This window comes from Pinus tabuliformis, chromosome 5_2 (genome assembly GCF_031772625.1).
Source record: "Pinus tabuliformis cultivar Carrire ecotype Pingquan chromosome 5_2, CPIR1, whole genome shotgun sequence".
NCBI lineage: Eukaryota > Viridiplantae > Streptophyta > Pinopsida > Pinales > Pinaceae > Pinus > Pinus tabuliformis.
Genome location: NC_142306.1, coordinates 228,096,281 through 228,123,212, shown reverse-complemented (window position 1 = coordinate 228,123,212; position 26,932 = coordinate 228,096,281).

Below are 26,932 nucleotides of genomic sequence, written 5' to 3'. Positions count from 1 at the left end.
ATAGGAGGCAATTGATTAGCCAAAGTGATAAGAAAAGGTCAAGTCAACCTTGAAAGAAATAATACATATATAGTCAATGTTATATTTATTGAAGGGATATAGAAAAACATCTTGAGTGTGGGACAAATAGATGATAGAGGACATGAAGTAATATTCAATTCAAAAGGATGCAGGATTATACAAGAAGACACTAGAAAGTTAATAAGAAAAGTTACCATATGTCCAAAAAAAGCATATGTGCTAAAAAAAAGTAACAAAAGAAATAAGAGCTTCAGGGAAATTTCTTCCTCAAATCCAGAGTAAAGGAAGCAGGGACCATCTATAGTCCATTGGGACCTAGTATAGACACACAAAGAACTACTAAAGAAATGATAAAATAAAGATTGAATTAGTCTTAGAGGGAACATAATATGGCATCTCAAGGAAGTATAACTATTGATGAAGTTATAGTAGAAGAGTGGAACATGTGCAAAAGGTCCAAATGTTTAGTTAGGTCCATAGGAAGGCAATATCCTCCTCATATTTAGAACAAAGAAGGTAGGGACCATCTGCAGTCCATTAGTACTAGGTATAGACACATAGAGCAATCCAGAAGAAATGACCAAATAAATATTGACATAGTCTTAGGGGGAACATAATATGTCATCTCTAGGAATAATAATTGTTTATGAAGTTGCAGTAGAATAGTGGCACATGTACAGAAGGTCCAAATGTTTAGTCATCTCAGCAAGATGCGTAGTGTATAAACTCAGGGGGAGTTTCACAAGGGATGATTACCCAAGAAAGAAAGAGATGAAAGTAGAAAAAATTTCTATATTTTCAAGGTGAGAAAGGAAAGTTCAGTTAGTCACTTACCAGAACAGATTCCTTTGAGTAAAGCTTCTAGCGAAGGAAGATCTTAGAAAATTGAGACCGCATGAACACATGGGGAGTTAATAGCAGATATTGGGAATCTAGTTAGATAAGTAGTTTAGAGTGTCTGACGTGATAAGGGGGAGCATAATAAACGAATAGAACGACAACTATTTAGTATTGTTTGACATTGTTATCGCATTGTTTTCTAGGAGCTATAAGAGTAATTGCAGGGTCTCTGGTCTCTGAGGATTGATTTGCAGGTATGTCGCATGCTCAGGGTGGACAAATATTTTTATTGGTAACATTGGAGTTAGAAAATTATTGGAGGTATATGGGGATCTGTTGATGGCCAAAAATGACCATAATCCACATTATGGAGATCACTTAGCTAGGGCCCCAATTAGGCCCTTATTTTTTTGGGATGGTGATTCCAACTAGTTAAAATGGGTCCAGTTACACCTCACTCTCCCTATTGATTCGTGGTATTTCTAATTAATATAAAAAATAAGATACATCAAACTTATCCCCTTGCAACATGTTTGAAATAAATTAGTGCTTAAGCTGACATAAGGGATCAACCAAGTAGTCAATGGAGTTTCTCTTATGAAAGGAGACTTTTGCTAAGATTTCCTAAATGCAAATGAAAACTAATCTAAGATGCAGACATAAAAAATAAATCTAAATATATCTCGATTGGGAAAGATATAGATATCCTCCGTATCAAGAGAAAGATACTAAAATATGGACCAACTTTAATTCAAAATAAAAATGGAGTTAACAGGCCAAGGAAATAGTTCTAGGACCTATCAATTATTCAAACAAATATGTACATACAATTATTTGATAAATATTTATTAGATTTGTGTTGTACATAGAAATCAAATGAATTCAAAATAAATAGTATGATCAATGCATTAAGGAAACAATTCTCATATTATAATCATGATTAAAACAAAGATAAACATGTCATCAAATAACTAAATAGTTACTAGTGATGGCATGCATATCTATTCGAATTCATTATTCAATGTGATATTAATCAGATCCATCATGAAAATATAAATTTCCGTTGATTTAAATAAGCACATAATTAAATGTAATTTACAGTGGTGTAAAAACTAATATCAATTACTTATCTATATCAAAAATAGATTCAATTGAATTAAAATGAGGGTTATTAGCGAGCCTTTTGTTGGAAAATATAGAAACTTGTAGATTAGGAATTAGTTTCCTTATCATGATAATTAATTGTGATGTTAGTTGGTTCTATATTACTTCTTTAGTTTTGTTCATCAAGAAATTACTAAAATAATTAAGATCACAAAGAGACAGAGTACATAAGATATAGGCTCTTAGCTAGGGCGAAACCCCTCCAAGGGGAAAACCCAGAAAATGCTTCTCTTATTCTTTAAAATATGCTTACAAAAGAGACTTCCAAGAACCAAAGACGAAATCCAACAAGCCCTCCATGTCCCAAGCCAACCCCCAGCAAGATATTCCTTGAGACAACTTCAGAACATCCATACTCCATTTGTGATGTATAAACTTTGGCCCCTGCAACAAATTCTGGCCCTTCTATTTCAGCCTCCTACAACTACTTTAGAGTCTCTACTTCTTGCAACTGGCAACTTCACAAACCCCAACGAGAGAAGGAAATAGATTCTTTGATAGACTTCGACTTCTCCTCCTCTTCTTGGTCCTCCCATATACTCTTCTTCACCTTCTCTATTGCATAATGAACTTGCTTGAGATGAGTGGCCAAATGAGTTGAGCTTCACTCCTTTATATATGCTTTCTTGAGGGTCAAATTATCTCCGTTTAGCATGATTCAATTTTCTCCTTTGGACGACTTTTTCTTGGGATTATCCATGGTTTTTTCTCAACAAAATAAATATTTTCCTTCATTACGACGAGTCCAAATGAGACTATGACACATGAACAATATTATTATCTATCCTCGAAAGACCTAGAAAGGCGTAGAAGACCTGAAAGCACAAAGAACATGTTTTTGACTCAAACTTGAGTATGAAATCCATACTCCAAAAATAAAATATAATTTCTTTTTCTTTGTTTTTTTATTTCTTTATAAAGAATATACAATGTCATGATGAAAATTACTTCATCATGAAGACCGAACCTAATTACAATTTTCAACACTCCCTCTTAACTAGGGAGGTATTCATGGTACAATGAATCTCAATTTGAAGCATTTTGATAAGAAGATTCAGATTGATAAGCCATTTTTTTCAAGCATCTTTATCATAACTAACACTATCCCTAAAGGCCTTATCTAGACAAGCTCATCCCTAATTATGAGCATTATGATGGTAGTATTTACGTGATTTTCGACATCTCCAGGAACATACCCCATCTGGATGTCTACAAGGTATGCCTTTTAGGACTATTCTTATCTTGGATTCCAAAATCTGGATCCTTAAAGAATATTGGCCCTCTTTGACTCCTCTTATATTGGACGCGCTACTTCATCCTCAAAGAGAATTGGTCATCAACTTCTTTCCCTAGATTCTTCAATCCATAAGAAGTTCAAATTGAGATGCTTATCCAATCCTCCAGACTACATTATTTCTTTATGGCCTTCACTAAGACTTACGACTATTAGTCCTAGTCTAGTGCCTGATCCATAAAGACAAGAACTATCTGATATTTGTCCATCTGAATTAGGGAAGAGATATCCACCAAACAAGGCCTACCTCTCAGGTATTCAAGATTCTTTTTTGGTAATGATTTTGTTAGTATGTTTGCTACATGTTCATCTATAGGTAGATAATGCAACTCCAAGACCCCATCTCGTACCAAGATTATGATGTAATGATACTTGTTTTTTATTTGCTTCATCTTAGAATGAAACACTGAGTCTTCTATCAATATGATGCAACTCTGATTATCACAATGTATCCATGTAAGGCTAAGTGGTCCTTAAAACAAGTTTGATGATAACTTCTTGAGTCCAACTGCTTCCCAGCAGACCTTGCCTGGAATAACACATTAAGAATTTGAACTACTTAAAGCAACTGTATGCTACTTTCTGCTCATCCATGAGACCATGGAAGATCCTAGGATGAAGCATCCACCTGTTGTGCTTCTTCCATCTGTCTCATTGCCACCCCAATCTGAATCTATATATCCCATGAGTTGGACTTCATTACCAGTGTACTAGAAGTAGTGATATATAGTCCAACATAAATATCTAAGGATATGCTTAGCTACAATCTCATGATCATGTTTTAGCTCCATGTGAAATTGACTTAGGTCATTTACTACAAAACAAATGTTTGGTCTTATGTTTACTAGATACATCAAGGACCCAATCAATTGTCTGTAGTTAGTAGGATCCATCGAACTAGATTCTGAACTCCTCAACTTCATTAAATTGGTAATCATAGGAATCATCTTAGGCTTGCAATACACCATGCCATACTTTTGAAGCATCTTGATCACATACTTACCTTGACCAAGATATATCTCTCCTAGCTCTTTCTGTACTTCTAGTCCCAAATAATAATGCATAATCCCAAGATCCTTCAATTTGAATTCAACTTCTAACTGCTTCTTGCATTCCCGAATCAAATGCTCTACACATGTAACTATTAGATCATACACATACAAGATTATGATAATCAGTTCACCCTGGACCACCCTGATATATAGGTTAGTGTCTGAAGTACTCTTGATAAAACCAAGTTTCATTAGGTTTGCATATATTCTTGCATACCAAGCATTAGGTTTTTTCTTTAAGTCACATAGATCCTTCTTGAATCTACAGAAATTAGTCTCCTTCTATTTTATTTCAAATATTTGAGGTTTCTCAATGTAAACCTCCTCATCAATGGTCACATTCAGGAAATTTTTGTTGACATCCATTTAATGGATGTTCCATCCCATAGTAGCAACCAATGAAACCAATGATCTTAGGTTATATACCTAGTTGTGGGAGAAAAGGTTTATTTGTAATCAACTCCTTTCTATGAGAAGCCTCTTGCTACAAAACTCTCTTTATATTTGTCTATGCTCCCATCTAAAATTTGATTTATCTTGTAAATCCATTTTGAAGTGACTGTAGACTTGTCACTTTGCTTGGGGACAATTTCCGAAACATCATTCTTCATTATGGACTTCTATTCTTCATGCGTAGTATTCTTCCACTATTGATGTTTAGCTGCATCTTCATAGGAGGAACATTCTTCTTTAATAATCCTTGGCATGTGTGTATCATTGTTATAGACATTTTTGTGCCTCGCAGCATGGAGCATGAAATGTCAATAATTACAGGGATCCTCAGTCCCTAAACATGTTGTTCTTACCCCTAGAAGAACAAGGTCAGCAAACCACAGCACTTCCCATCAGTTCTCCACCTGAAAACACTCAAAAACAGGCTATTTTTGGATCATGTCAGCTGCTCCACTGAGCATCTGCGCTGGAATGCAACTGCTCCTCCTTGTACCTGCGCTGAAAGTCAAATCTAATGAAGGCTACCTGCGCTGGGCGAGATTGGCCAAGTGGCACAGTCATTCTGCAAGGTGTCAATTGCCCAGGAAGCTTCCAAACTGACACTTGGTTCAAGGGATTCGCCCTATGATGAGTAAGAGGTACTTGATCTCCATGTGTAAGCAAGGATCTCCAAGTGGACTCAAGAACTGAAGTTTAACTGAAGAGGGAGAGGACACAAGGCAGCTATATGTCAGTCTCAAGCTGACTCATCCTTTCTTCTTCTCTCCTATATATAGAGCTCTTCTATGAGGTCTAAGGGGGCTGGAATTTTGTGCAAAGTAAGGAAGTGCTGTTGGTTTACAGTTAGAGCTATTGGGTGATTGCTTTTATAGAGGGGAAGAGGAGATTTCTTGCTGCTGGGGAGGTGCTGCTGGATTGGAGCCATTGATGGTTGTAACCTTCTCAGAACCCTTTTACTTCTATCAATAAAGCTTTGAATGTTCTCCTATATACTTGTATTGCATTGATGTATTGTATTTACTTGTATATCTGATTCACTCTAATCCATGCATCAGTTATGAGTACATGTTTCTTGTAGTTTCCCTCTCTTGTTTGTGCAGGATCTATGTGTAGCTGGACCGGCAAAGGGAGCAAGGAGCTGGGAACAAGAGACAAAGAGAGAGGACAGGATCGACAAAAGCGAAAGACACCGGTTGGTCAATCTTTTCTTCCTTCTCTGTACTTTCATAAAGGAAAATATCAAAGCTTTACTTTCAGTTGTTGCTAAGGACTGTCACCCTTAGAGTAGGGATAGGGTCATCCGAGTCGGATACTTTTCCCCACAACAAACTGGCGACTCCGCTGGGGAGCCTAGTATCTTGTTGGTGTTTGTAGTATCTTTGCTATTCATTTCCTGAACCAAAGAGTACCAAATCGAAAAGCTTTTGACTATATCAAAAGCGAAGTAGAGGGGCTGCTACTCTTGCTCATTTACTGAGCAGATTCATGATTTGAAGAGCTGATCTACAAAAGACTCTTGTACTCTTTGTGATAGCTTTTCATCCTCTTGATCATCCCTTAGCTTGTACTTGACCTATAGCTTTTTATTTCAGCAAAAACAGTGCATTTTTGAGCTTTTTATGACCCGGAAATCCTTGTAAACGCAACTCTCGTGTCTCAGTGCAGGCTGTCCACAGGCAGTCTGCATTCCAGCGCAGGTAATCCCTTCGGGAACTGCGCTGAGAGTCAATTTGACAGACCAGAGCCTGCGCTGATCCAGTTAGGCTATGTCCTCCTGAGGTTTCCCACTGTGTCTGAGCCCTGTTTTCACTGTTATTTTGCTGCTGATTGCTTGTCATTGTACTTGCTGTAAACCAACTTTCCTTGACATTATTCCGCCTCAGTTGTGTGATGAAACTGTGATTGTTCTTTCAGTATTTCTTGCTTCAGTTACAGTTTCCCATTGTGAAAAGCGAACCAGTATAGCTGTGGCCTCTTAGATCCTGAACTGTAAAAGTGTCTTTGTGATCTTAAGAGCTAGTTTTATTACTGTTCATGGCTGTTTGAGTTTGTTTGTTTTTCATTTTATGGTTTGAATCTATACATTTCCAGTGTCTAAACAAGTCGATCTTAAGGTGTCTTTTGATTTTGGACAAGCTTGTTTATTTTCGCTTGAAATTAGATTCGAAGTTATACAACAGTTTCCTTTCTGTCTTACATCAACATTAAGGAAAAAGAAAAGAAATATCTGCATTGTGCATTTTGCATTTGACTGTGTGCTTGACGATTTAGGAAAATTTGCATTTTAGTGTGTGTTCTATGATCTGTGCGAAAAGTTGTGTCTTTCTTTTCCCTCAGTAGATTAAGGTTTTCAAAGTTGAAAGATTGAAAAGTTTTGCTTCTCATCTTAGATTGCATTTAGGAAGTTGTATATATACATCTCGTGGTGATCCTTAAAGGCAAACTGCTAAGCAAGATCAACATTAAAATAAACCCAATTTACATAACAACACTTTGTAACATAACGCAAACATCTAGAGGTCTAGGTAGAGACGTGTTCCGGCGTCGTTAAACATAGTGACTGTCGATCTCTACGAAGGTGGGTGATTCCTCCTGAGAGTCGGTGGCACTAATACGGACTTGTGCTCCCGCGTACCGTCGCGTATATTGGGAGACCCCTATTGGCATTTATCCTTTATCCTTAGGAAGCCGTGTCGGCCGCCCTACTGATCGCGATGCAGTGAACACAGCATTCACGAAGATCGACCACCCGTACCGTAAAACGTATTCTGTGGTTTCGCGAAAGGTTTGGCACACCCTCTGCCTAGATCTCCAGAGCAGTTTCTTTTGGCCTTTTTCAAACTCTATAACTGAAAAAGTCCAACCGAGCATTTGTCACTTCGGGCTCGTTAAAACATCGAAGGCGACTAGAGTCATCTTTAGCTTTTTCTCGACTCTTAAAACATGAAAAAGCAAGTTTGTGTCTAAAAGCGTCGTTAATAAAATTTATTTTAAGCGGAACAAAATCACCTGTTATTCCCACGTTGATCTTTCAGTTGAAAAGTATGGAGCCCACCAACCAAGGAGGCAACCTTGGCGGAAGTCCAAATCCCTTCTCCTCTTGGGGAGATGTTGGTGCGCCTCATATGGCAACATTGTCACTTCCAGGATTGACAATCGGCCTCCCTGTATGGCTCTTTTCAACTAATGTAGTCCAGATCGCCACTAATCCTAAGCAGTCGAATCAACAGTCAGAACAGTCTAGAACTACCCACCAGCCTTCCACTTCTTACAATACTTCCTCTGATCCTTCCTCTTCGCAAGGTAGAGTTGGCAAAAGTCAGCCTCCCAAGGAGAAGAAGGAAAAGAAGAAGAGAGAAAAGAAGCAGAAGGGGCCTATGGCGAAGGCGACTGGGGGCAAGCAAAAGACAGCTGACAAAAACCCACACACTGCACCGACCGGGCCTAAATCGCCATGTGTCATTTGCAAAGGGACCCACTTCCATCGTGATTGTCCTTGTATTCCCCGGATACTAAGGGACTGGTCCCCCAGGTTGCACAATCCGGTAGCATCAACCTCTGGTAGTCATGTTGATTGCAGTCCATCAACTAGCGAGAGTGAAGGACGAAAAGGGAGACCAAGATCACCCTGTATGTTGTGTGAAGGCGATCACGCCATTCACCGATGTCCATTCTTAGATGAGGCGAAGAGAGTTTTGGAAGATCGTCCGGTATCACCGTTACGACTTCCTCCTGGATACCAAAAACTCGTGCCTAATCCCTCGATAGTTGAAAATACAGCTGGCCCGCTCAAGTGGTCGGCTGAAGCGTCAGTCACTGAAAATGAACCTACTGAATCCAGACCGGACGAAAGTCCAAAGGTCGATATGGCAGTTGACCCGGTTCTACCTTCAGAAGTTTCATCTTCAAATGACATCGTCGTCGAAGAGTCATCTTCATGCGACACCCTCACTGAAGAGAATAAGGATGACACCATCCAGGTTCTTTTTATCAGCACCGACTCTGATGAGCGTCAGGGCAATGCGCCCATTCCTTTATCGCAGGAAGGAACATCATCAGGGTCATATCCGGCCGTATATTCGGTCCCACCACCAAGCAACCTGGTTGTATCCTTTGATTGGAATCAACTAGGCAGACCCCGGTTACCAGCCAGTGTACCATTCAGAATCATTGTCCAGATCTATAGAATGATCATGGCTGGTACTATCATTGATGAAGGGGCGTCTGTGAGTATCCTTTCCTCTGTTGCTTGGAAAGCACTGGGTTCCCCGGTGCTTTTACCTGAGTTAAGAAATCTCTCAGGTTTTGATAAAGGAACCAGTCGACCATTAGGAATCCTCCCCAATGTGCCTGTCACGTTGAAAGGGAAGACCGTTAATTTGAACGTGATGGTCGTCCAAGGACCCTTGGATTATAACCTACTCCTTGGACGCGACTATATTTATTGCATGGGAGTGATAGTCTCCTCACTCTTTAGAGTAATGTGTTTTCCACACGAAGGAAGGGTGGTCAAGCTCGTAGACCAACTTTCGTTTCCGGGATCTCGCATCGCAAATAGTCAAATACCATTCCTAAATGGTCTGTTCACTCAAGATTCGCCTCCACCCCCAGTCCTCCTTCCCGATGAGTGCGAGTGATTCGGAAAGAAAGACTGGAACCCAGGGGGCATGCACCCTGGTCTGCTTCGGGCAGAAGAAACCCTGGGTGTAAGGAAGAATTTCCGCAGAAGAATAGACTAGTCCGTACCCCGTCCGGCGGTGGAAGAGGGGTTGTTCTAGAATAATATTCTTTTGTCAAAGTTATGTGAGTGAGATAATCAGCTTCTCGCTCCCCTTGTCTAAATAATCAGGATACCGAGGAAGGGGACCATTGGCGGTAGCAAGTAGTAACCATCTTTGAAGACAACATATGTTTTGAAGGATAAGTAGGGGCAGCCTCCAAAGAAAGAGATTCTATTGCTGCAACAGGTGGTCGCCATCTTTAGTAACCTGATCATAGACATCGCCGAAGAAAGAGATTGATTTGCGGCAGCAAATAGAACCCTCTTCGGATAATAAGAAAGAGGTAAGCCTCCCTCAATAATACCAATGTTTTGTCTTTGAGTAGTGTTCTTCTCTTGTCACAAATAGCTGTTCGTTAAAAGTCGGGCCGACGGGAAGCCTGAGTACCGCATAAGACCCCCTAAAATAACGAGAAGACTAGTATCGTTAACATTAGATTGGCAAGATGACAAGTATCTGTGAACACCCAAAGAAAAGCAGAAGTAGGGGAGAGGTGGGGCAGCCTCGAAATTCTGTCCTACACCTGGGGGCATGCAAACTTTTGGAATGTAAGCAAGGGACGACTATTTGTTTTTTAAATTTTTAGGTCCTCCCTTTAAACCCGTAGGTCTAACCCTTTAAACTCGTAGGATTAGCCATTTCCGACCTTGCATGAAGAAAGCCTGTGGGGCAAAGGTAAAAACTTGCCAAAATTGGAGCATAGTTTCGTGAGATAAAGCTCCTTAAAAAATAGCTATCTCACAGGAGGCGTTCTTATGACTGGTATATCGAGCAGTTTTAGCACATAGTTCATGCTCGTTAAAAAATAAACGCAAGATCCGAGCAGTTTTAGCACATAGTTCATGCTCGTTAAAAAATAAACATAAGTTATGAGCAGGCTTTCCTTTAGAGTTCAAGCTCATTCAGAAAAAATGAACCGGTAAATAACATTTTGAGATCGTAAATTCATCAGCCATAAAAGCCTTGGTCGTGTTTGTGCACCGTCACCTCCACTGTTCATTTGGCCGATCATTCACCTCCATTTGTGTGTTTACCTCTTTTGAGAAACAGCTGCGAAGAGTGATTTCACTTAGCCATCCTTGTGACACTGCCGTGATTGGAAAACTCCAACCTGTACCTGGAATCAGTTGCTATCCTTGTTTATCACTCGTTCCTCAAAAGACGAGTCTTCTTTGAGCTCTTTTCACTGACTCGTAAAATATGAAAAGTTTGCCGAGTTTTGGCCTTCCAGCTCGTCAAACGACCGGAAGAGCTATCCCTCCTCTAGATTTTAATCTTTTTGGACCTGAGGGATTATTGCACAAAAACATCGAGCGCTTGTTTTGTTCGGCTCGTTAAAGCAATCGAAAACTCATCCCTTCTGTATTGTTTTATACTTTTTCGGACTTAAGGGATTAGATGACGAAAAAGGAATTATGGAGTTAACTTTCTGTACCTTTTCAGACTCTCTAAAAATGAAAAGGACCGAGTTTTCTTTGTCGTTAGACTCGTTAAAATGATTAAATAGCGACAAACTTGTCTTTAGACGAGAACGAGTTTCCCTATCGCTAAGCTCGTTAAATCATAGCGATGGGCTTGCCCGAAGGGCAGGTTATAGAACAAGCATATGTTATCCTCCTCAAGCTTGACAAAAATAAAGAGGTACTGGTCAGAAATGACTGGGGAAAAATTGGGAGAACATCAAAGCTTAATGGTAGCAAGTCGCTCTTGAACATGACACTTTTCCTTCGTTCCACATCGGGTTGGGTTGTTTCATTCACCGGTCTCATCACCATGGTCTTCGCCAAACCATCCACATTTTGGGGTAATGCTACCGATCCATCGCATCAGTGTCGTTATATGTTCAAGAGAGGTCATTCTGAAAGTGTCAACCGTGTCCCATCCACTGCCATACATTATCCTTCATCCATTCATGATCGCCACCCTGAGTCATATATCACAGTTTGTTTTCACCTCCACTAAAATCATTAGCTCCGTTCCGTGTCATTGATGTGGGATTCATTAAGGCCCTCCTTTGACGGATCGCTTCTTGTCGACTTCAGCTCATTATCCAAGAAGTTGATCTAGGAACAACCCCATCAGTACTTTGAAGCTTGCATGCCTCAATGGCAAGTTTCTCACTTCCGGCGACAGGTATACATCAATGACCTTCGACCAGAAGATTTTGCGTGGCGTTCGACGCCAAGTCCTTTATTCACGCCACGTGAATTGTACTGCGGTACCTTGAGGGTCATTATCATTATTGGTGATTCCTCTCGCGCTTGTTAACGGTTTTCATTATTGGCCGGTAATCAAGCGAGGTCTTTCCATGTTCGACTTCAGCGAAATTCTCACATGGATCGACTTGTACTTAGAGTGAAGATCGAACGAGTTTGAAGACCCCGGATCTAGTTTCATCCATCCAGGCTACGATACATATTCAGGAAATATAAAAGCATTTGTCATGTACATCATTGCAGCAGATGATCATCCTATTCAAAGGATGATAATTTCAGCAGAGAATTATCAGTCTACTATCAGACGATCGTCTGTTCTATGTACCAAAATGTATTTATAAAGCTGAGCATGAGAATGCCCGCCTCAGCTAGATCATGAAAATAGAATGAAAAATAATGTATTGTATTGTATTGTATTACAGGGCGCCTCCTCAGCACTGGAATGAACTTCGGACCCTCTAGATAAAGCATTTCACCCGATAAACGGCCTCATACTTTAGGGGGCAACTGTTATAGACATTTTTGTGCCTCGCAGCATGGAGCATGAAATGTCAATAATTACAGGGATCCTTAGTCCCTAAACATGTTGTTCTTACCCCTAGAAGAACAAGGTCAGCAAACCACAACACTTCCCATCAGTTCTCCACCTGAAAACACTCAAAAACAGGCTATTTTTGGATCATGTCAGCTGCTCCACTGAGCATCTGCGCTGGAATGCAACTGCTCCTCCTTGTACCTGCGCTGAAAGTCAAATCTAATGAAGACTACCTGCGCTGGGCGAGATTGGCCAAGTGGCACAGTCATTCTGCAAGGTGTCAATTGCCCAGGAAGCTTCCAAACTGACACTTGGTTCAAGGGATTCGCCCTATGATGAGTAAGAGGTACTTGATCTCCATGTGTAAGCAAGGATCTCCAAGTGGACTCAAGAACTGAAGTTTAACTGAAGAGGGAGAGGACACAAGGCAGCTTTATGTCAGTCTCAAGCTGACTCATCCTTTCTTCTTCTCTCCTATATATAGAGCTCTTCTATGAGGTCTAAGGGGGCTGGAATTTTGTGCAAAGTAAGGAAGTGCTGTTGGTTTACAGTTAGAGCTATTGGGTGATTGCTTTTATAGAGGGGAAGAGGAGATTTCTTGCTGCTGGGGAGGTGCTGCTGGATTGGAGCCATTGATGGTTGTAACCTTCTCAGAACCCTTTTACTTCTATCAATAAAGCTTTGAATGTTCTCCTATATACTTGTATTGCATTGATGTATTGTATTTACTTGTATATCTGATTCACTCTAATCCATGCATCAGTTATGAGTACATGTTTCTTGTAGTTTCCCTCTCTTGTTTGTGCAGGATCTGTGTGTAGCTGGACCGGCAAAGGGAGCAAGGAGCTGGGAACAAGAGACAAAGAGAGAGGACAGGATCGACAAAAGCGAAAGACACCGGTTGGTCAATCTTTTCTTCCTTCTCTGTACTTTCATAAAGGAAAATATCAAAGCTTTACTTTCAGTTGTTGCTAAGGACTGTCACCCTTAGAGTAGGGATAGGGTCATCCGAGTCGGATACTTTTCCCCACAACAATCATATCCAGAATACCTCTTTGTTCTTTTACTTTCTCTGGAGATCCCTAATTTTGTATGTATGTCTGCTTCTTGAAGAGTAGTTTTCAACCAAACGGGCCTCTTCTGACTTTCTGGAATAATCACTTGTTTTATGGGTTCATAAGGACGTTCAACATTTTCTTGAGTAGATGTTTACTCTCTTCCATCATTGTACCTAGAGATATACTCAAATATAGTTATCTCTTCTTCATCAGAATCAACCAGAACATCCCTTGATTTCTTGTAATCTATGCTCTCATCAAAGATGACATCCTTGTTTACTTCAATTCAATAATCCTCCATGATATAGATTCTATATTCTTTTGATGAAGAACTATATCCCACAAAGATTCCCTTTAGACTATAAGTATCTAGCTTCTTTCTCTTTTCCCTGGGTATATGAATATACATAGGACACCTAAATATTCGAAGATGATGAACACCTAGATTATTTCCTGTAAATTCTTCTTTCGGAGTCATGTGCTTAAGAATCCTGTGAGGACTTTGATTCTGTAAGTAGATAGCAGTCATGCATGCCTCTCCCCACACGAATTGAGGGAGATATTGATCATGTAGCATAGCCCTAACACATCCCTCAATAGTTCTATTCTTCCTTTCTACCATACTATTATGTTCAAGATTATAAGGAATAATGAGGTGCCTCGTAATTCTTAGTTCCTTGTAGAAAGCTATTAGTTGCTTGGAGGTGTATTCTCCAGTATTATCGAACCTCAGAGTCTATTAGAAAATTATTTATTATAGATAAATGGAACACATTAAATATTGTGGAAACACAAACATAGAAAACACATAAAACCAGAGAGACACATATATATGTGGTTCACCTAATTTAGGCTAGGTCTACAGAGAAACAACCAGTTCTTCCTTTTATATTATGTAGCAAAATACAAAGATACAACATATAACATACTCACTGTAATTTCCTCTTCGCTCTCACAAAGTCCCCTCTTTCTTTTTCACTTTGAATAATAATACAAAGCCCCAATAAAATTCCTTCATATAAACTAAGGGTTGCCTTCTAGTAAAAAAAATCTAAGTTAACATAACTTCTACCATCAAATCATCCACCTAATAAATGACCTAGATTGAATACAAAATTAAAATATTTTACAAGGAACATTTTCATCTATTTTAGCTTTGCAGTCGTTGCCTCCGAACCCTCATGGAGGGATGTACAGTCTTTCTATGGTATACATCTGGCTGAAACAAGTACTTTCGAATTAGGAAGTAATCAGGCTCCACAACCAACAATCTCCCTCTTGTACATTGGTTATAGTAACTAGACTATTCCTTCACAGTTGGACAATGCTTTGACATTTGACCTAGTCATTTCTCATCTTCATCATCATACTTTAAGACCAATTCAAATTGAGTGGAATCTCAGTTTCTCCCAGTTACAACTTTTGTTAACATATCTATAGGATTTTGGTTGGTGTGTATCTATTCCAGCTTTAACTATCCATCTTCCAAAACTAATCGTATGAACTGTCACTTGAGTTATATATGTTTAGTCTTGAAATGAAATGTTGAGTTCTTTGTGGGATGAATGACACTTTGGTTGTCACTATATAACCTTCCCATCTCCTTCTTATTTCCTAATTCATTCATAAATATTTGTAACCAAATCATTTCTTTATTGGCTTGTGTAGCAGAAGCATACTCTTCTTATGTTGTTGAAAGTGCAAGACAAATTTTCATTTTTGAAACCCAACTGACGGTTGTTCCACCTACAATAAACACATACCCTGTGGTGCTCCTCCTGCTATCTCTATCTCCTACCATATCTTCATCAAAATATCCTTGTATATTAATGCTTGAACTACCAAAGCATAATGCTTGATTTGTGGTACCTCTCAAATACTCGAGAATCCATTTCACTAACATCCAATGTTATTTTCTTGGATTGTTCATGTACGTGCTTACAATTCAACTCCATGTACAATATCAGTCCTTGTACAGACCATTGCATACATTAAGTTTCCAACTGCCAATAAATATGGCACTTTAGACATATAACCCATCTCTTCCTTGGTCTCGAGATACATCTCCTTACTTAGCTTGAAATGGATAGCCAAAGGTGTACTAACTAGTCTTTCATTATTCATATTAAATATTTCCAACAACTTTTGTATGTACTCACTCTGAGACAACATTAATTCACGATTTTTCCCTTCTCTATTTATTCTCATACCAAGGACTTTTTTTGTAGCTCATAAATCCTTTATTGCAAATGAATTTTCCAATTTTCCCTTGAGCACATTTATTTCCTACATTTTAGACCCTGCAACAAGTATTTCATCTACATAATATAATATATTTTCCATCATTTTTCTTTTTAAGATAAACACAATGGTCAGAGTGACATCTAGTATAACCTTGTTCAGACATAAACCTGCAAATTTTAGATACCACTGCCTTGGAGCCTGTTTTAGGCCATACAAGCTCTTCTTTAACTTGCACACTAATTTCTCCTTCCCTTTGACCTCATACCCTTGTGGTTGTTGCATATATATCTCTTCCTCCAAATCCACATGGAGAAAGGTTGTCTTTACATCTAACTGATCAAGATGAAAATATTATGTTGCCACAATAGTTAAAATGTTTATGATTGAAGTCATTTTAACAACAAGAGAAAATATTTCATCAGTGTCTATAATTTTATTTTGTGCAAACCCTTTGACAATAAGTCTATCCTTGTACCTCTATGTACCTCCATATTCTTCTTTCAACTTGTAAACCCATTTATTCTACAATGTTGTTTTACCTGCAAGAAACCTAACTAAGTCCCAAGTCTGGTTATTTATCAAGGATTCCATCTCTTCCTTCATGGACAACTCCCACTTCTTCCTAGTTTCTAACTACATTTCTTCTTCATAACATTATGTTTCACCAAAATCAATCAACAATACATAATATAATGAAGGAGAGTATTGTTCAAGGGGTCTACTTATCCTTGTAGATCTTCTAACACCACTTTCAGGTGTTTGAGATGCATGTTGCTATTGTGGTTGATGTTGTTGTTGTGGCTGCTAATCATTATGATTTTCATGTGCCTTTACCTTTCCTTTGATCTCATCGAGCACTGTGTATTCTTTGTTTTCCTTTCCTTGTTTCTTTCCCTACATATGATCCTTATATAGGACATTTTCATTGAATACGTAATCTTTGCTCCTAATGATTTTGTTATTTTAATAATCATATAAGCGACAACGAATATTATTAACACCATATTCAATAGAGGTACATTTCTTCAATTTTTCCTTAAGCATTGTTCTATTTTATTTATTAATGCGGACAAAGTTTTCACAACCGAAAGTCTTTAAAAATGAGTAGTTTACCTTTCTACTTGTCCATGCCTCCTCTAGAATATTACCATTTAAGGAAATTGAAGGCCCTCTACTTATTAGATAAATAATAGTATCTGAAACATCTACCCAAAATTGTAAAGACAATCATGCATGCAATATCATACACCTTACATGCTCCATTATAGTCCTGTTCATCCTTTTTGACAAATCATTTTCTTGTAGTGTTCCCTAGAACTATCTTCCCTATGTGAATTCCATGCTTTGAACAATAATTATCAAAATCTTTTCTGCAATATTCACCTCTGTTGTCTGATCTGAGACACTTCAACTTCTTTTCTATCTCATTCTCAACCAAATATTTCCATTTCTTGAAAGTATCATATACAACATATTTTTTTCATATACAATAAATCTAGGTTTTCCTAGTTGCATCATTAATAAAAGCAACATAATAGCGCGAACCAACAAGAGATGATACTTGAGTAGGTCCCCACGCATCTGTATGCACAAGATATATTTTTTTCTCTTATTTTCCTTCCAAACTCTAAGAAATTTGACTATCTTTTGTTTTCCATAAACAAAATTTTCACATGAATCCAAATCAACATGATTCAAACCTGGCAACAAATTTCTTGAGTGAAGAATCTGCATCCCTTTCTCACTCATGTGACCTAGCCTATGATGCCACAATGTCACATCTACTCTTGTGGAGGTTAAAGCATTAACATAATTAGAAATACCATTTCATAAATACAATGCACCAACCTTTTCTCCTTTTTTTATTACCATGGCTTCTTTAGTGACCTTCTAGGTTTTGTTTGCAAATGTAGTTACACAACCTTCTCCTCCCAACTTCCGATTTGAAATAAGATTTTTTTTAGATATGGAACATGTCTTACCTCATTTAATATCCATTTTTTTCCATTCTTCTATTTTATAAAAAACCTTACCCATTCCAATGATTATATAGGTTTTATCATCACCTAGATGAGCCTGTCCAAAATCTCCTTGAACATAGTCATGAAAATGTTTCCTATCAGGTGTGGCATGGAATGAAGCCCCTAAATCTATCACCAAGGCATCAATAATATTTTCTAATGAAAGAATTGTAACATCTTGCAACACATCGCGTGTCACATTCACTTCATGATTGTTCTCTTTTTGTCCATCTCCTTCTTTTCCATTCCGAGATTTGCAATCTTTCTTCAAGTGTCCTTTCTTCCCACATTTGGAGCACACTATCCCCGATGTGGACTTGGATCTTCCTTTTATTGACTTACTACGATGTCATGTGATCTTTCCTCTTTCCATGTTTCTTCCTCTAGTATTTACAGTAAAAACATTTCCTAATGTCTCACATGGGAATTTTTGTTGCATTTCCTCACTGAGGATGGAACCAACAACATCATCAAACTTTAAGGTACTAGATCCAGAGACAAAGTTACTAATTAAAATAACTAAACCATTCCGACTTTCTCACAATGAATACATAAATAACAAATCCCTAACTTCATCATCAAAATTTACCTCTACAGAACTTAACTGACTAGTAACCATGTTAAATTCATTTAATGATGAATAAAATATCCACGTTATGACATATTCATATTAAATAAACACTTCATAAGAAAAACCTTGTTTGAGTTCGAGGGTTTTTCATATAGTTTGGCTAATTTCATCGTTAAACCTTCTATTGTTGTTTCCTTTAAAATGTTGAATGCCAATGATGCTACCAAGCACAACCATGATGTTCCAAGTGCCATCATACTTGTTGGATTCTTCAATTTTCTACTTAATGGGAGTTACATGTTTTTCTGATATAGATAATATTCCATCTGCATCTTCCACAGTTGGTAATTTTGGCCATTAAATTTTTTGACCCTAAACCTACCATCTTCAGCCATTACTCCCACTCGAACTAGGAACCCTTCTTTTGTACGATTTTATGATTCAAATAGACCTTCAACTCTTATATGAGTTTTTATAAAGTTATATATTATAGAGAAAATAAACACATAAAATATTGTGGAAACACAAATACAATAAATGCATAAAAAAAGACAGAAAAATATATCTGGTTCACCCAATTTGGGGTACGTCCGTGGAGAAACAACTAGTCATTCCTTTTATATTATCTAACAAAATGAAGAGATACAACCTACAATAGATCTCTTGTAATTTCCTCTTCTCTCTCACACAATTCCATCTTTCCTTCTTGCTTGGAATATCAATACACAACTGCAATACGATTCCCTCATATAACATGAGGGTTGTCTTCTAGGGAAAAAGGCCTTAAATTAACATAACATCTACCATCATATCAACCACCTAATTAATGGCACATATTGACTATGAAATTATAATATTTTACAAATAAATTTTTCATCTATTTTTAGCTTCAGGGGCACTACCCCTGAACCCACCAGCTGGGGGTGATGGCCCCCCCGAACACCTGTGGGCGGGACAAGTCCCCCCCTGCGTGGATGGGTGTACAGTATTCCTGGGGTATACATCTGGTTGAAACAAAATCCTCTGAATTAGTAAGATAATCAGGATCCACACCCAACATAGTCATGATATTTCTCTCAGTTAGGTTTTCTAGCTCATTCTTGAACTCTCGAAAATTTTCGAATACATCGTCCTTGTTCTTGAGAAGGTATACCCAAGTCTTCCTTGAGTAATCATCAATGAAGGTTACATAAAACTGATGTACACCAAGAGACTTTACTGCCATAGGTCCACATACATAAGAGTGTATGAGATCTAAAATTTCCTTAGATCTGGTGTCACTACTTGCAAATGGTTTCTTTACATTCCTGTCGAGATCACATCCCTTATAAGTCCTTCCATATTTTTTCTTCAATTTGAGGATTCCATTGACCATTTGACTTAGAGATGAAAAAATATTAAAGTGAATTTTTCCATACCTTCTATGACATAGTTCATAAGGACTCACATCCAAGTGAGTTAGAAACTGGGCCTGAGGTGTATAGAGTCTATATAATTCCCCCTCACAAATCCCAATTACCCTAGCATCATCATTACTTGAGCCCTTACCCCAAACCAAAACCTTGCTATCAACAAAAGAAATTCTATCACCTTTATCCTCTAGACACGAAATATATGGTAAGTTTTCTTCAAGCTTGGAACATATAGAATGTTGTTGAGGTGAATTCTTCCACTTGACTCAAGCTCCAATGATGCAGATCCAATGCCTTTCACTAGATAGCTCTTGTTGTCTCCATGTTCAATATAATGAGATGATTTTCCCTTAGATAGGGTTTGGATTTGTGTTATAGACATTTTTGTGCCTTACAGCATGAAGCATGAAATGTCAATAATCTAAGGGATCCAAAGTCCCTAAACATGTTGTTCCTACCCCTAGAGGAACAAGGTCAGCAAACCACAACACTAAATATCAGTTCTCCACCTGAAAACACTCAAAAACAAGCTAATTCTGGATCATGTCAACTGCTCCACTGAGCATCTGTGCTGAATGTCAACTGCTCCACTGTGTACCTGCGTTGAATGTCAACTGCAAAGAAGGCTACCTGCGCTGGGCGAATTTGGCCAAGTGGCACAGTCATTCCTCAAGGTGTCAATTCCCAGGAAGCTTCCAAAATGACACTTGGATCAAGGAATTCGACTGGTGATGAGTAAGAGGATCTAGATCTCCAAGTGGAAGCAAGAACCTCCAAGTGGACTCAAGAACTGAAGAATAACTGAAGTGGGAGAGGACACTAGTCAGCTTCATGCCAGCTACAAGCTGACTCATCCTTTCTCCAAAACTCCTATATATAGAGCTCTCTCATGAGGTCTAGGGAGGCTGGAATCTTGTGAATGTAAGGAAGTGTTGTTGGTTTGAGTATAGAACTATTGGGAGATTTGCTTTGAAGGAGGTGAAGAGGAGATTTCTTTCTGCTGGGAGGTGATGCTGGATTGGGCCTCTTATGGTTGTATCACTTCCTGAACTTTACTTCTTCCATTAATAAAGCATTTGAGGTTCTCCCAGCAGATCCGAGCAGTTTTAGCACATAGTTCATGCTCGTTAAAAAATAAACATAAGATTGAGCATTCAAGCTCATTAAAAAATGAACATACCCCGGTAAATAACCACTGTGATCATAAATTTATTAGCCATAAAAGCCTTGGTCGTGTTTTGCACCTGCCACCTCCATTTCATTTGGCCGATCATTCACCTCCAGATGATTGTTTACCCATTTTGAGGAACAGCTGCGAAGAGTGATTTCACCTAGCCATCCTTGTAACACTGCCGTGATTGGAAAATTCGAACCTGTACCTGGAATCTGCTGCTATCCCTGTTTATCACTCGTTCCTCAAAAGACGAGTCTTCTTTGAGTTCCTTTCTCCTAACTCGTAAAATATGAAAAGTTTGTCGAGTTTTGGCCTTCCAGCTCGTTAAAGTGACCGGAAGAGCTATCCCTCCTCTAGATTTTAATCTTTTTGGACCTGAGGGATTATTGCACAAAAAGGTCGAGCGCTTGTTTTATTCGGCTCGTTAAAGTTATCGAAAACTCATCCCTTCTGTATTGTTTTATACTTTTTTGGACTTAAGGGATTAGATGATGAAAAAGGAATTTTGGAGTTAACTTTCTGTACCTTTTCAGACTCTCTAAAAATGAAAAGGACCGAGTTTTCCTTGTCGTTAGACTCGTTAAAATGATTAAATAGCGACAAACTTGTCTTTAGACAAGAACGAGTTTCCCTATCGCTAGGCTCGTTAAAACATAGCGATGGGCCTACCCGAAGGGCAGGTTATAGAACAAGCATATGTTATCCTCCTCAAGCTTGACAAAAATAAAGAGGTACTGGTCAGAAATGACTGGGGAAAAATTGGGAGAACCTCAAAGCTTTAATGGTAGCAAGTCGCTCTTGATCATGACACTTTTCCTCCGTATCACATCGGGTTGGGTTGTTTCATTCACCGGTCTCATCACCATGGTCTCGCCAAACCATCCACATTTGGGGTAATGCTACCGATCCATCGCATCAGTGTCGTTATATGTTCAAGAGCTGTTGTTCAGAAAGAGTCAACCGTGTCCCATCCACTGCCATACATTATCCTTCATCCATCCATGATCGCCACCCTGAATCATATGTCACAGATTGTTTTCACCTCCACTAAAATCATTAGCTCCGTTCCGTGTCACTGATGTGGGATTCATTAAGGCCCTCCTTTGACGAATCGCTTCTTGTCGACTTCAGCTCATTATCCAAGAAGTTGATCTAGGAACACCCCCCTCAGTACTTTGAAGCTTGCATGCCCCAATGGCAAGTTTCTCACTTCCGGCGACAGGTATACTTCAATGACCTTCGACCAGAAGATTTTGCGTGGTGTTCGACGCCAAGTCCTTTATTCACACCACGTGAATTGTACTGCAGTACCTTGAGGGTCATTATCATTATCGGTGATTCCTCTCGCGCTTGTTAACGGTTTACATCATTGACCGGTAATCAAGCGATGTCTTTCCATGTTCGACTTCAGTGCAATTCTCACATGGATCGACTTGTACTTAGAGTGAAGATCGAACGAGTTTGAAGACCCCGGATCTAGTTTCATCCATCCGGGCTGCGATATATATTCAGGAAATATAAATACATTTGACATGTACATCATTGCAGCAGATGATCATCCTACTCAAAGGATGATAATTTCAGCAGAGAATTATCAGTCTACTATCAGACGATCGTTTGTTCTATGTACCAAAATGAATTTATAAAGCTGAGCATGGGAATGCCCGCCTCAGCTAGATCATGAAAGCAGAATGAAAAATAATGTATTGTATTGTATTTTATTACAGGTCACATCTCAGCGATTGAATGAACTTCGGATCCTCCTGATAAAGCATTTCACCCGATAAACGACCTCATACTTTAGGGGGAAACTGTTATAGACATGTTTGTGCCTTACAGCATGAAGCATGAAATGTCCATAATCTGAGGGATCCAAATTCCCTAAACATGTTGTTCCTGCCCCTAGAGGAACAAGGTCAGCAAACCACAGCACTAAATATCAGTTCTCCACCTGAAAACACTCAAAAACAAGCTAATTCTGGATCATGTCAACTGCTCCACTGAGCATCTACGCTGAATGTCAACTACTCCACTGTCTACCTGCACTGAATGTCAACTGCAAAGAAGGCTACCCGCGCTGGGTGAGTTGGGACAAGTGGCACAGTTATTCTTCAAGGTGTCAATGCCCAGGAAGCTTCCAAAATGACACTTGGATCAGGGAATTCGACTGGTGATGAGTAAGAGGGTCTAGATCTCCAAGTGGAAGCAAGAACCTCCAAGTGGACTCAAGAACTGAAGAATAACTGAAGTGGGAGAGGACACTAGTCAGCTTCATGCCAGCTACAAGCTGACTCATCCTTTCTCCAAAACTCCTATATATAGAGCTCTCTCATGAGGTCTAGGGAGGCGGGAATCTTGTGAATGTAAGGAAGTGCTGTTGGTTTGAGTATAGAACTATTGGGTGATTTGCTTTGAAGGAGGTGAAGAGGAGATTTCTTTCTGCTGGGAGGTGATGCTGGATTGGACCTCTTATGGTTGTATCACTTCCTGAACTTTACTTCTTCCATTAATAAAGCATTTGAGGTTCTCCTATATGCATGTGTTTCAATGGTGTATTGTTATACTTGTGTATTTGATTTATTCTAATCCTTGAATCAATTATGAATGTATGCTTGTTGTAGTTTCCATCTCTTGCCATTTTGCAGGATCTTGGTGTAGCTGGGCCAGTGAAAGAGCAAGGAACTGGGAGCAAAAGGCAAAGAGAGAAGATTGGATCAATCATTAGCGGAAGACATCGGTTAGTGGATCTCTTTCTCCCCTCTCTTACATCTCATAAAGAAGTAATCTCGAATAGCTTTGCTTTGATTGTTGCTGAGGTACTATCACCCTTAGAGTGGGATAGGGTCATTCCGTATTGGATACTTTTCCCAACAAAAAATTAAATTTGTTGTTGGGAATAGTACCCAATACGGAATGACCCTATCCCACTCTAAGGGTGATAGTACCTCAGCAACAATCAAAGCAAAGCTATTCAAGATTACTTCTTTATGAGATGTAAGAGAGGGGAGAAAGAGATCCACTAACCGATGTCTTCCACTAATGATTGATCCAATCTTCTCTCCTTGCTGCTTGCTCCCAGCTCCTTGCTGTTTCACTGGCCCAGCTACACCAAGATCCTGCAAAATAACAAGAGAGGGAAACTACAAGAAGCATACATTCATAATTGATTCAAGAATTAGAATAAATCAAATACACAAGTATAACAACACATCATTGAGACACATGCATATAGAAGAACCTCAAATGCTTTATTAATGGAAGAAGTAAAGTTCAGGAAGTGATACAACCATAAGAGGCCCAATCCAACATCACCTCCCAGCAGAAAGAAATCTCCTCTTCACCTCCTTCAAAGAAAATCACCCAATAGTTCTATACTCAAACCAACAACACTTCCTTACATTCACAAGATTCCAGCCTGTACCTGGAATCTGCTGCTATCCCTGTTTATCACTCGTTCCTCAAAAGATGAGTCTTCTTTGAGCTCTTTTCTCCTGACTCGTAAAATATGAAAAGTTTGCCGAGTTTTGGCCTTCCAGCTCGTTAAAGTGACCGAAAGAGCTATCCCTCCTCTAGATTTTAATCTTTTTGGACCTGAGGGATTAAGGCACAAAAATGTCTATAACAGTTTCCCCCTAAAGTATGAGGTCGTTTATCGGGTGAAATGCTTTATAAGGAGGATCCGAAGTTCATTCAATCGCTGAGATGTGACCTGTAATAAAATACAATACAATACATTATTTTTCATTCTGCTTTCATGATCTAGCTGAGGCGGGCATTCCCATGCTCAACTTTATAAATTCATTTTGGTAAGTCGTCCATAAGAGGCCCAATCCAGCATCACCTCCCAACAGAAAGAAATCTCCTCTTCACCTCCTTCAAAGCAAATCACCCAATAGTTCTATACTCAAACCAACAGCACTTCCTTACATTCACAAGATTCCAGCCCCCTCTAGACCTCATGAGAGAGCTCTATATATAGGAGTTTTGGAGAAAGGATGAGTCAGCTTGAAGCTGGCATGAAGCTGACTAGTGTCCTCTCCCACTTCAGTTATTCTTCAGTTCTTGAGTCCACTTGGAGGTTCTTGCTTCCACTTGGAGATCTAGATCCTCTTACTCATCACCAGTCGAATTCCTTGATCCAAGTGTCATTTTGGAAGCTTCCTGGGCATTGACACCTTGAGGAATGACTGTGCCACTTGGCCAAACTCGCCCAGCGCAGGTAGCCTTCTTTGCAGTTGACATTCAGTGCAGGTACACAGTGGAGCAGTTGACATTCAGCGTTGATGCTCAGTGGAGCAGTTGACATGATCCAGAATTAGCTTGTTTTTGAGTGTTTTCAGGTGGAGAACTGATATTCAGTGTTGTGGTTTGCTGACCTTGTTCCTCTAGGGGTAGGAACAACATGTTTAGGGACTTTGGATCCCTTAGATTATTGACATTTCATGCTTCATGCTGTAAGGCACAAAAATGTCTATAACAGTTGCCCCCTAAAGTATGAGGTCGTTTATCGGGTGAAATGCTTTATCAGGAGGATCCGAAGTTCATTCAATCGCTGAGAGGTGACCTGTAATAAAATACAATACAATACATTATTTTTCATTTTGCTTTCATGATCTAGCTGAGGCGGGCATTCCCATGCTCAGCTTTATAAATTCATTTTGGTACATAGAACAGACGATCGTCTGATGGTAGACTGATAATTTTCTGCTGAAATTATCATCCTTTGAGTAGGATGATCATCTGCTGCAATGATGTACATGTCAAATGTCTTTATATTTCCTGAATATATATCGGAGCCCGGATGGATGAAACTAGATCCGGGGTCTTCAAACTCGTTCGATCTTCACTCTAAGTACAAGTCGATCCATGTGAGAATTGCGCTGAAGTCGAACATGGAAAGACATCGCTTGATTACCGGTCAATGATGTAAACCGTTAACAAGTGCGAGAGGAATCACCGATAATGATAATGACCCTCAAGGTACTGCAGTACAATTCACATGGTGTGAATATAGGACTTGGCGTCGAACACCATGCAAAATCTTCTGGTCGAAGGTCATTGATTTATACCTATCGCCGGAAGTGAGAAACTTGCCATTGAGGCATGCAAGCTTCAAAGTACTGAGGGGGTTGTTCCTAGATCAACTTCTTGGATAATGAGCTGAAGTCGACAAGAAGCGATCCGTCAAAGGAGGGCCTTAATGAATCCCACATCAGTGACACGGAACGGAGCTAATGATTTTCATGGAGGCGAAAACAATCTGTGACATATGATTCAGGGTGGCGATCATGGGTGGATGAAGGATAATGTATGGCAGTGGATGGGACACGGTTGACTCTTTCTGAACAACATCTCTTGAACATATAACGACACTGATGCGATGGATCGGTAGCATTACCCCAAATACGGATGGTTTGGCGAGACCATGGTGATGAGACCGGTGAATGAAACAACCCAACCCGATGTGATACGGAGGAAAAGTGTCATGTTCAAGAGCGACTTGCTACCATTAAAGCTTTGAGGTTCTCCCAATTTTTCCCTAGTCATTTCTGACCAGTACCTCTTTATTTTTGTCAAGCTTGAGGAGGATAACATATGCTTGTTCTATAACCTGCCCTTCGGGCAAGCCCATCGCTATGTTTTAACGAGCCTAGCGATAGGGAAACTCGTTCTCGTTTAAAGACAAGTTTGTCGCTATTTAATCATTTTAACGAGTCTAACGACAAGGAAAACTCGGTCCTTTTCATTTTTAGAGAGTCTGAAAAGGTACAGAAAGTTAACTCCAAAATTCCTTTTTCGTCATCTAATCCCTTAAGTCCGAAAAAGTATAAAAGAATACAGAAGGGATGAGTTTTCGATAACTTTAACGAGCCGAATAAAACAAGCGCTCGACCTTTTTGTGCAATAATCCCTCAGGTCCAAAAAGATTAAAATCTAGAGGAGGGATAGCTCTTCCGGTCACTTTAACGAGCTGGAACTCCAAAACTCGGCAAACTTTTCATATTTTACGAGTCAGATGAAAAGAGCTCAAAGAAGACTCGTCTTTTGAGGAACGAGTGATAAACAGGGATAGCAACTGATTCCAGGTACAGGTTG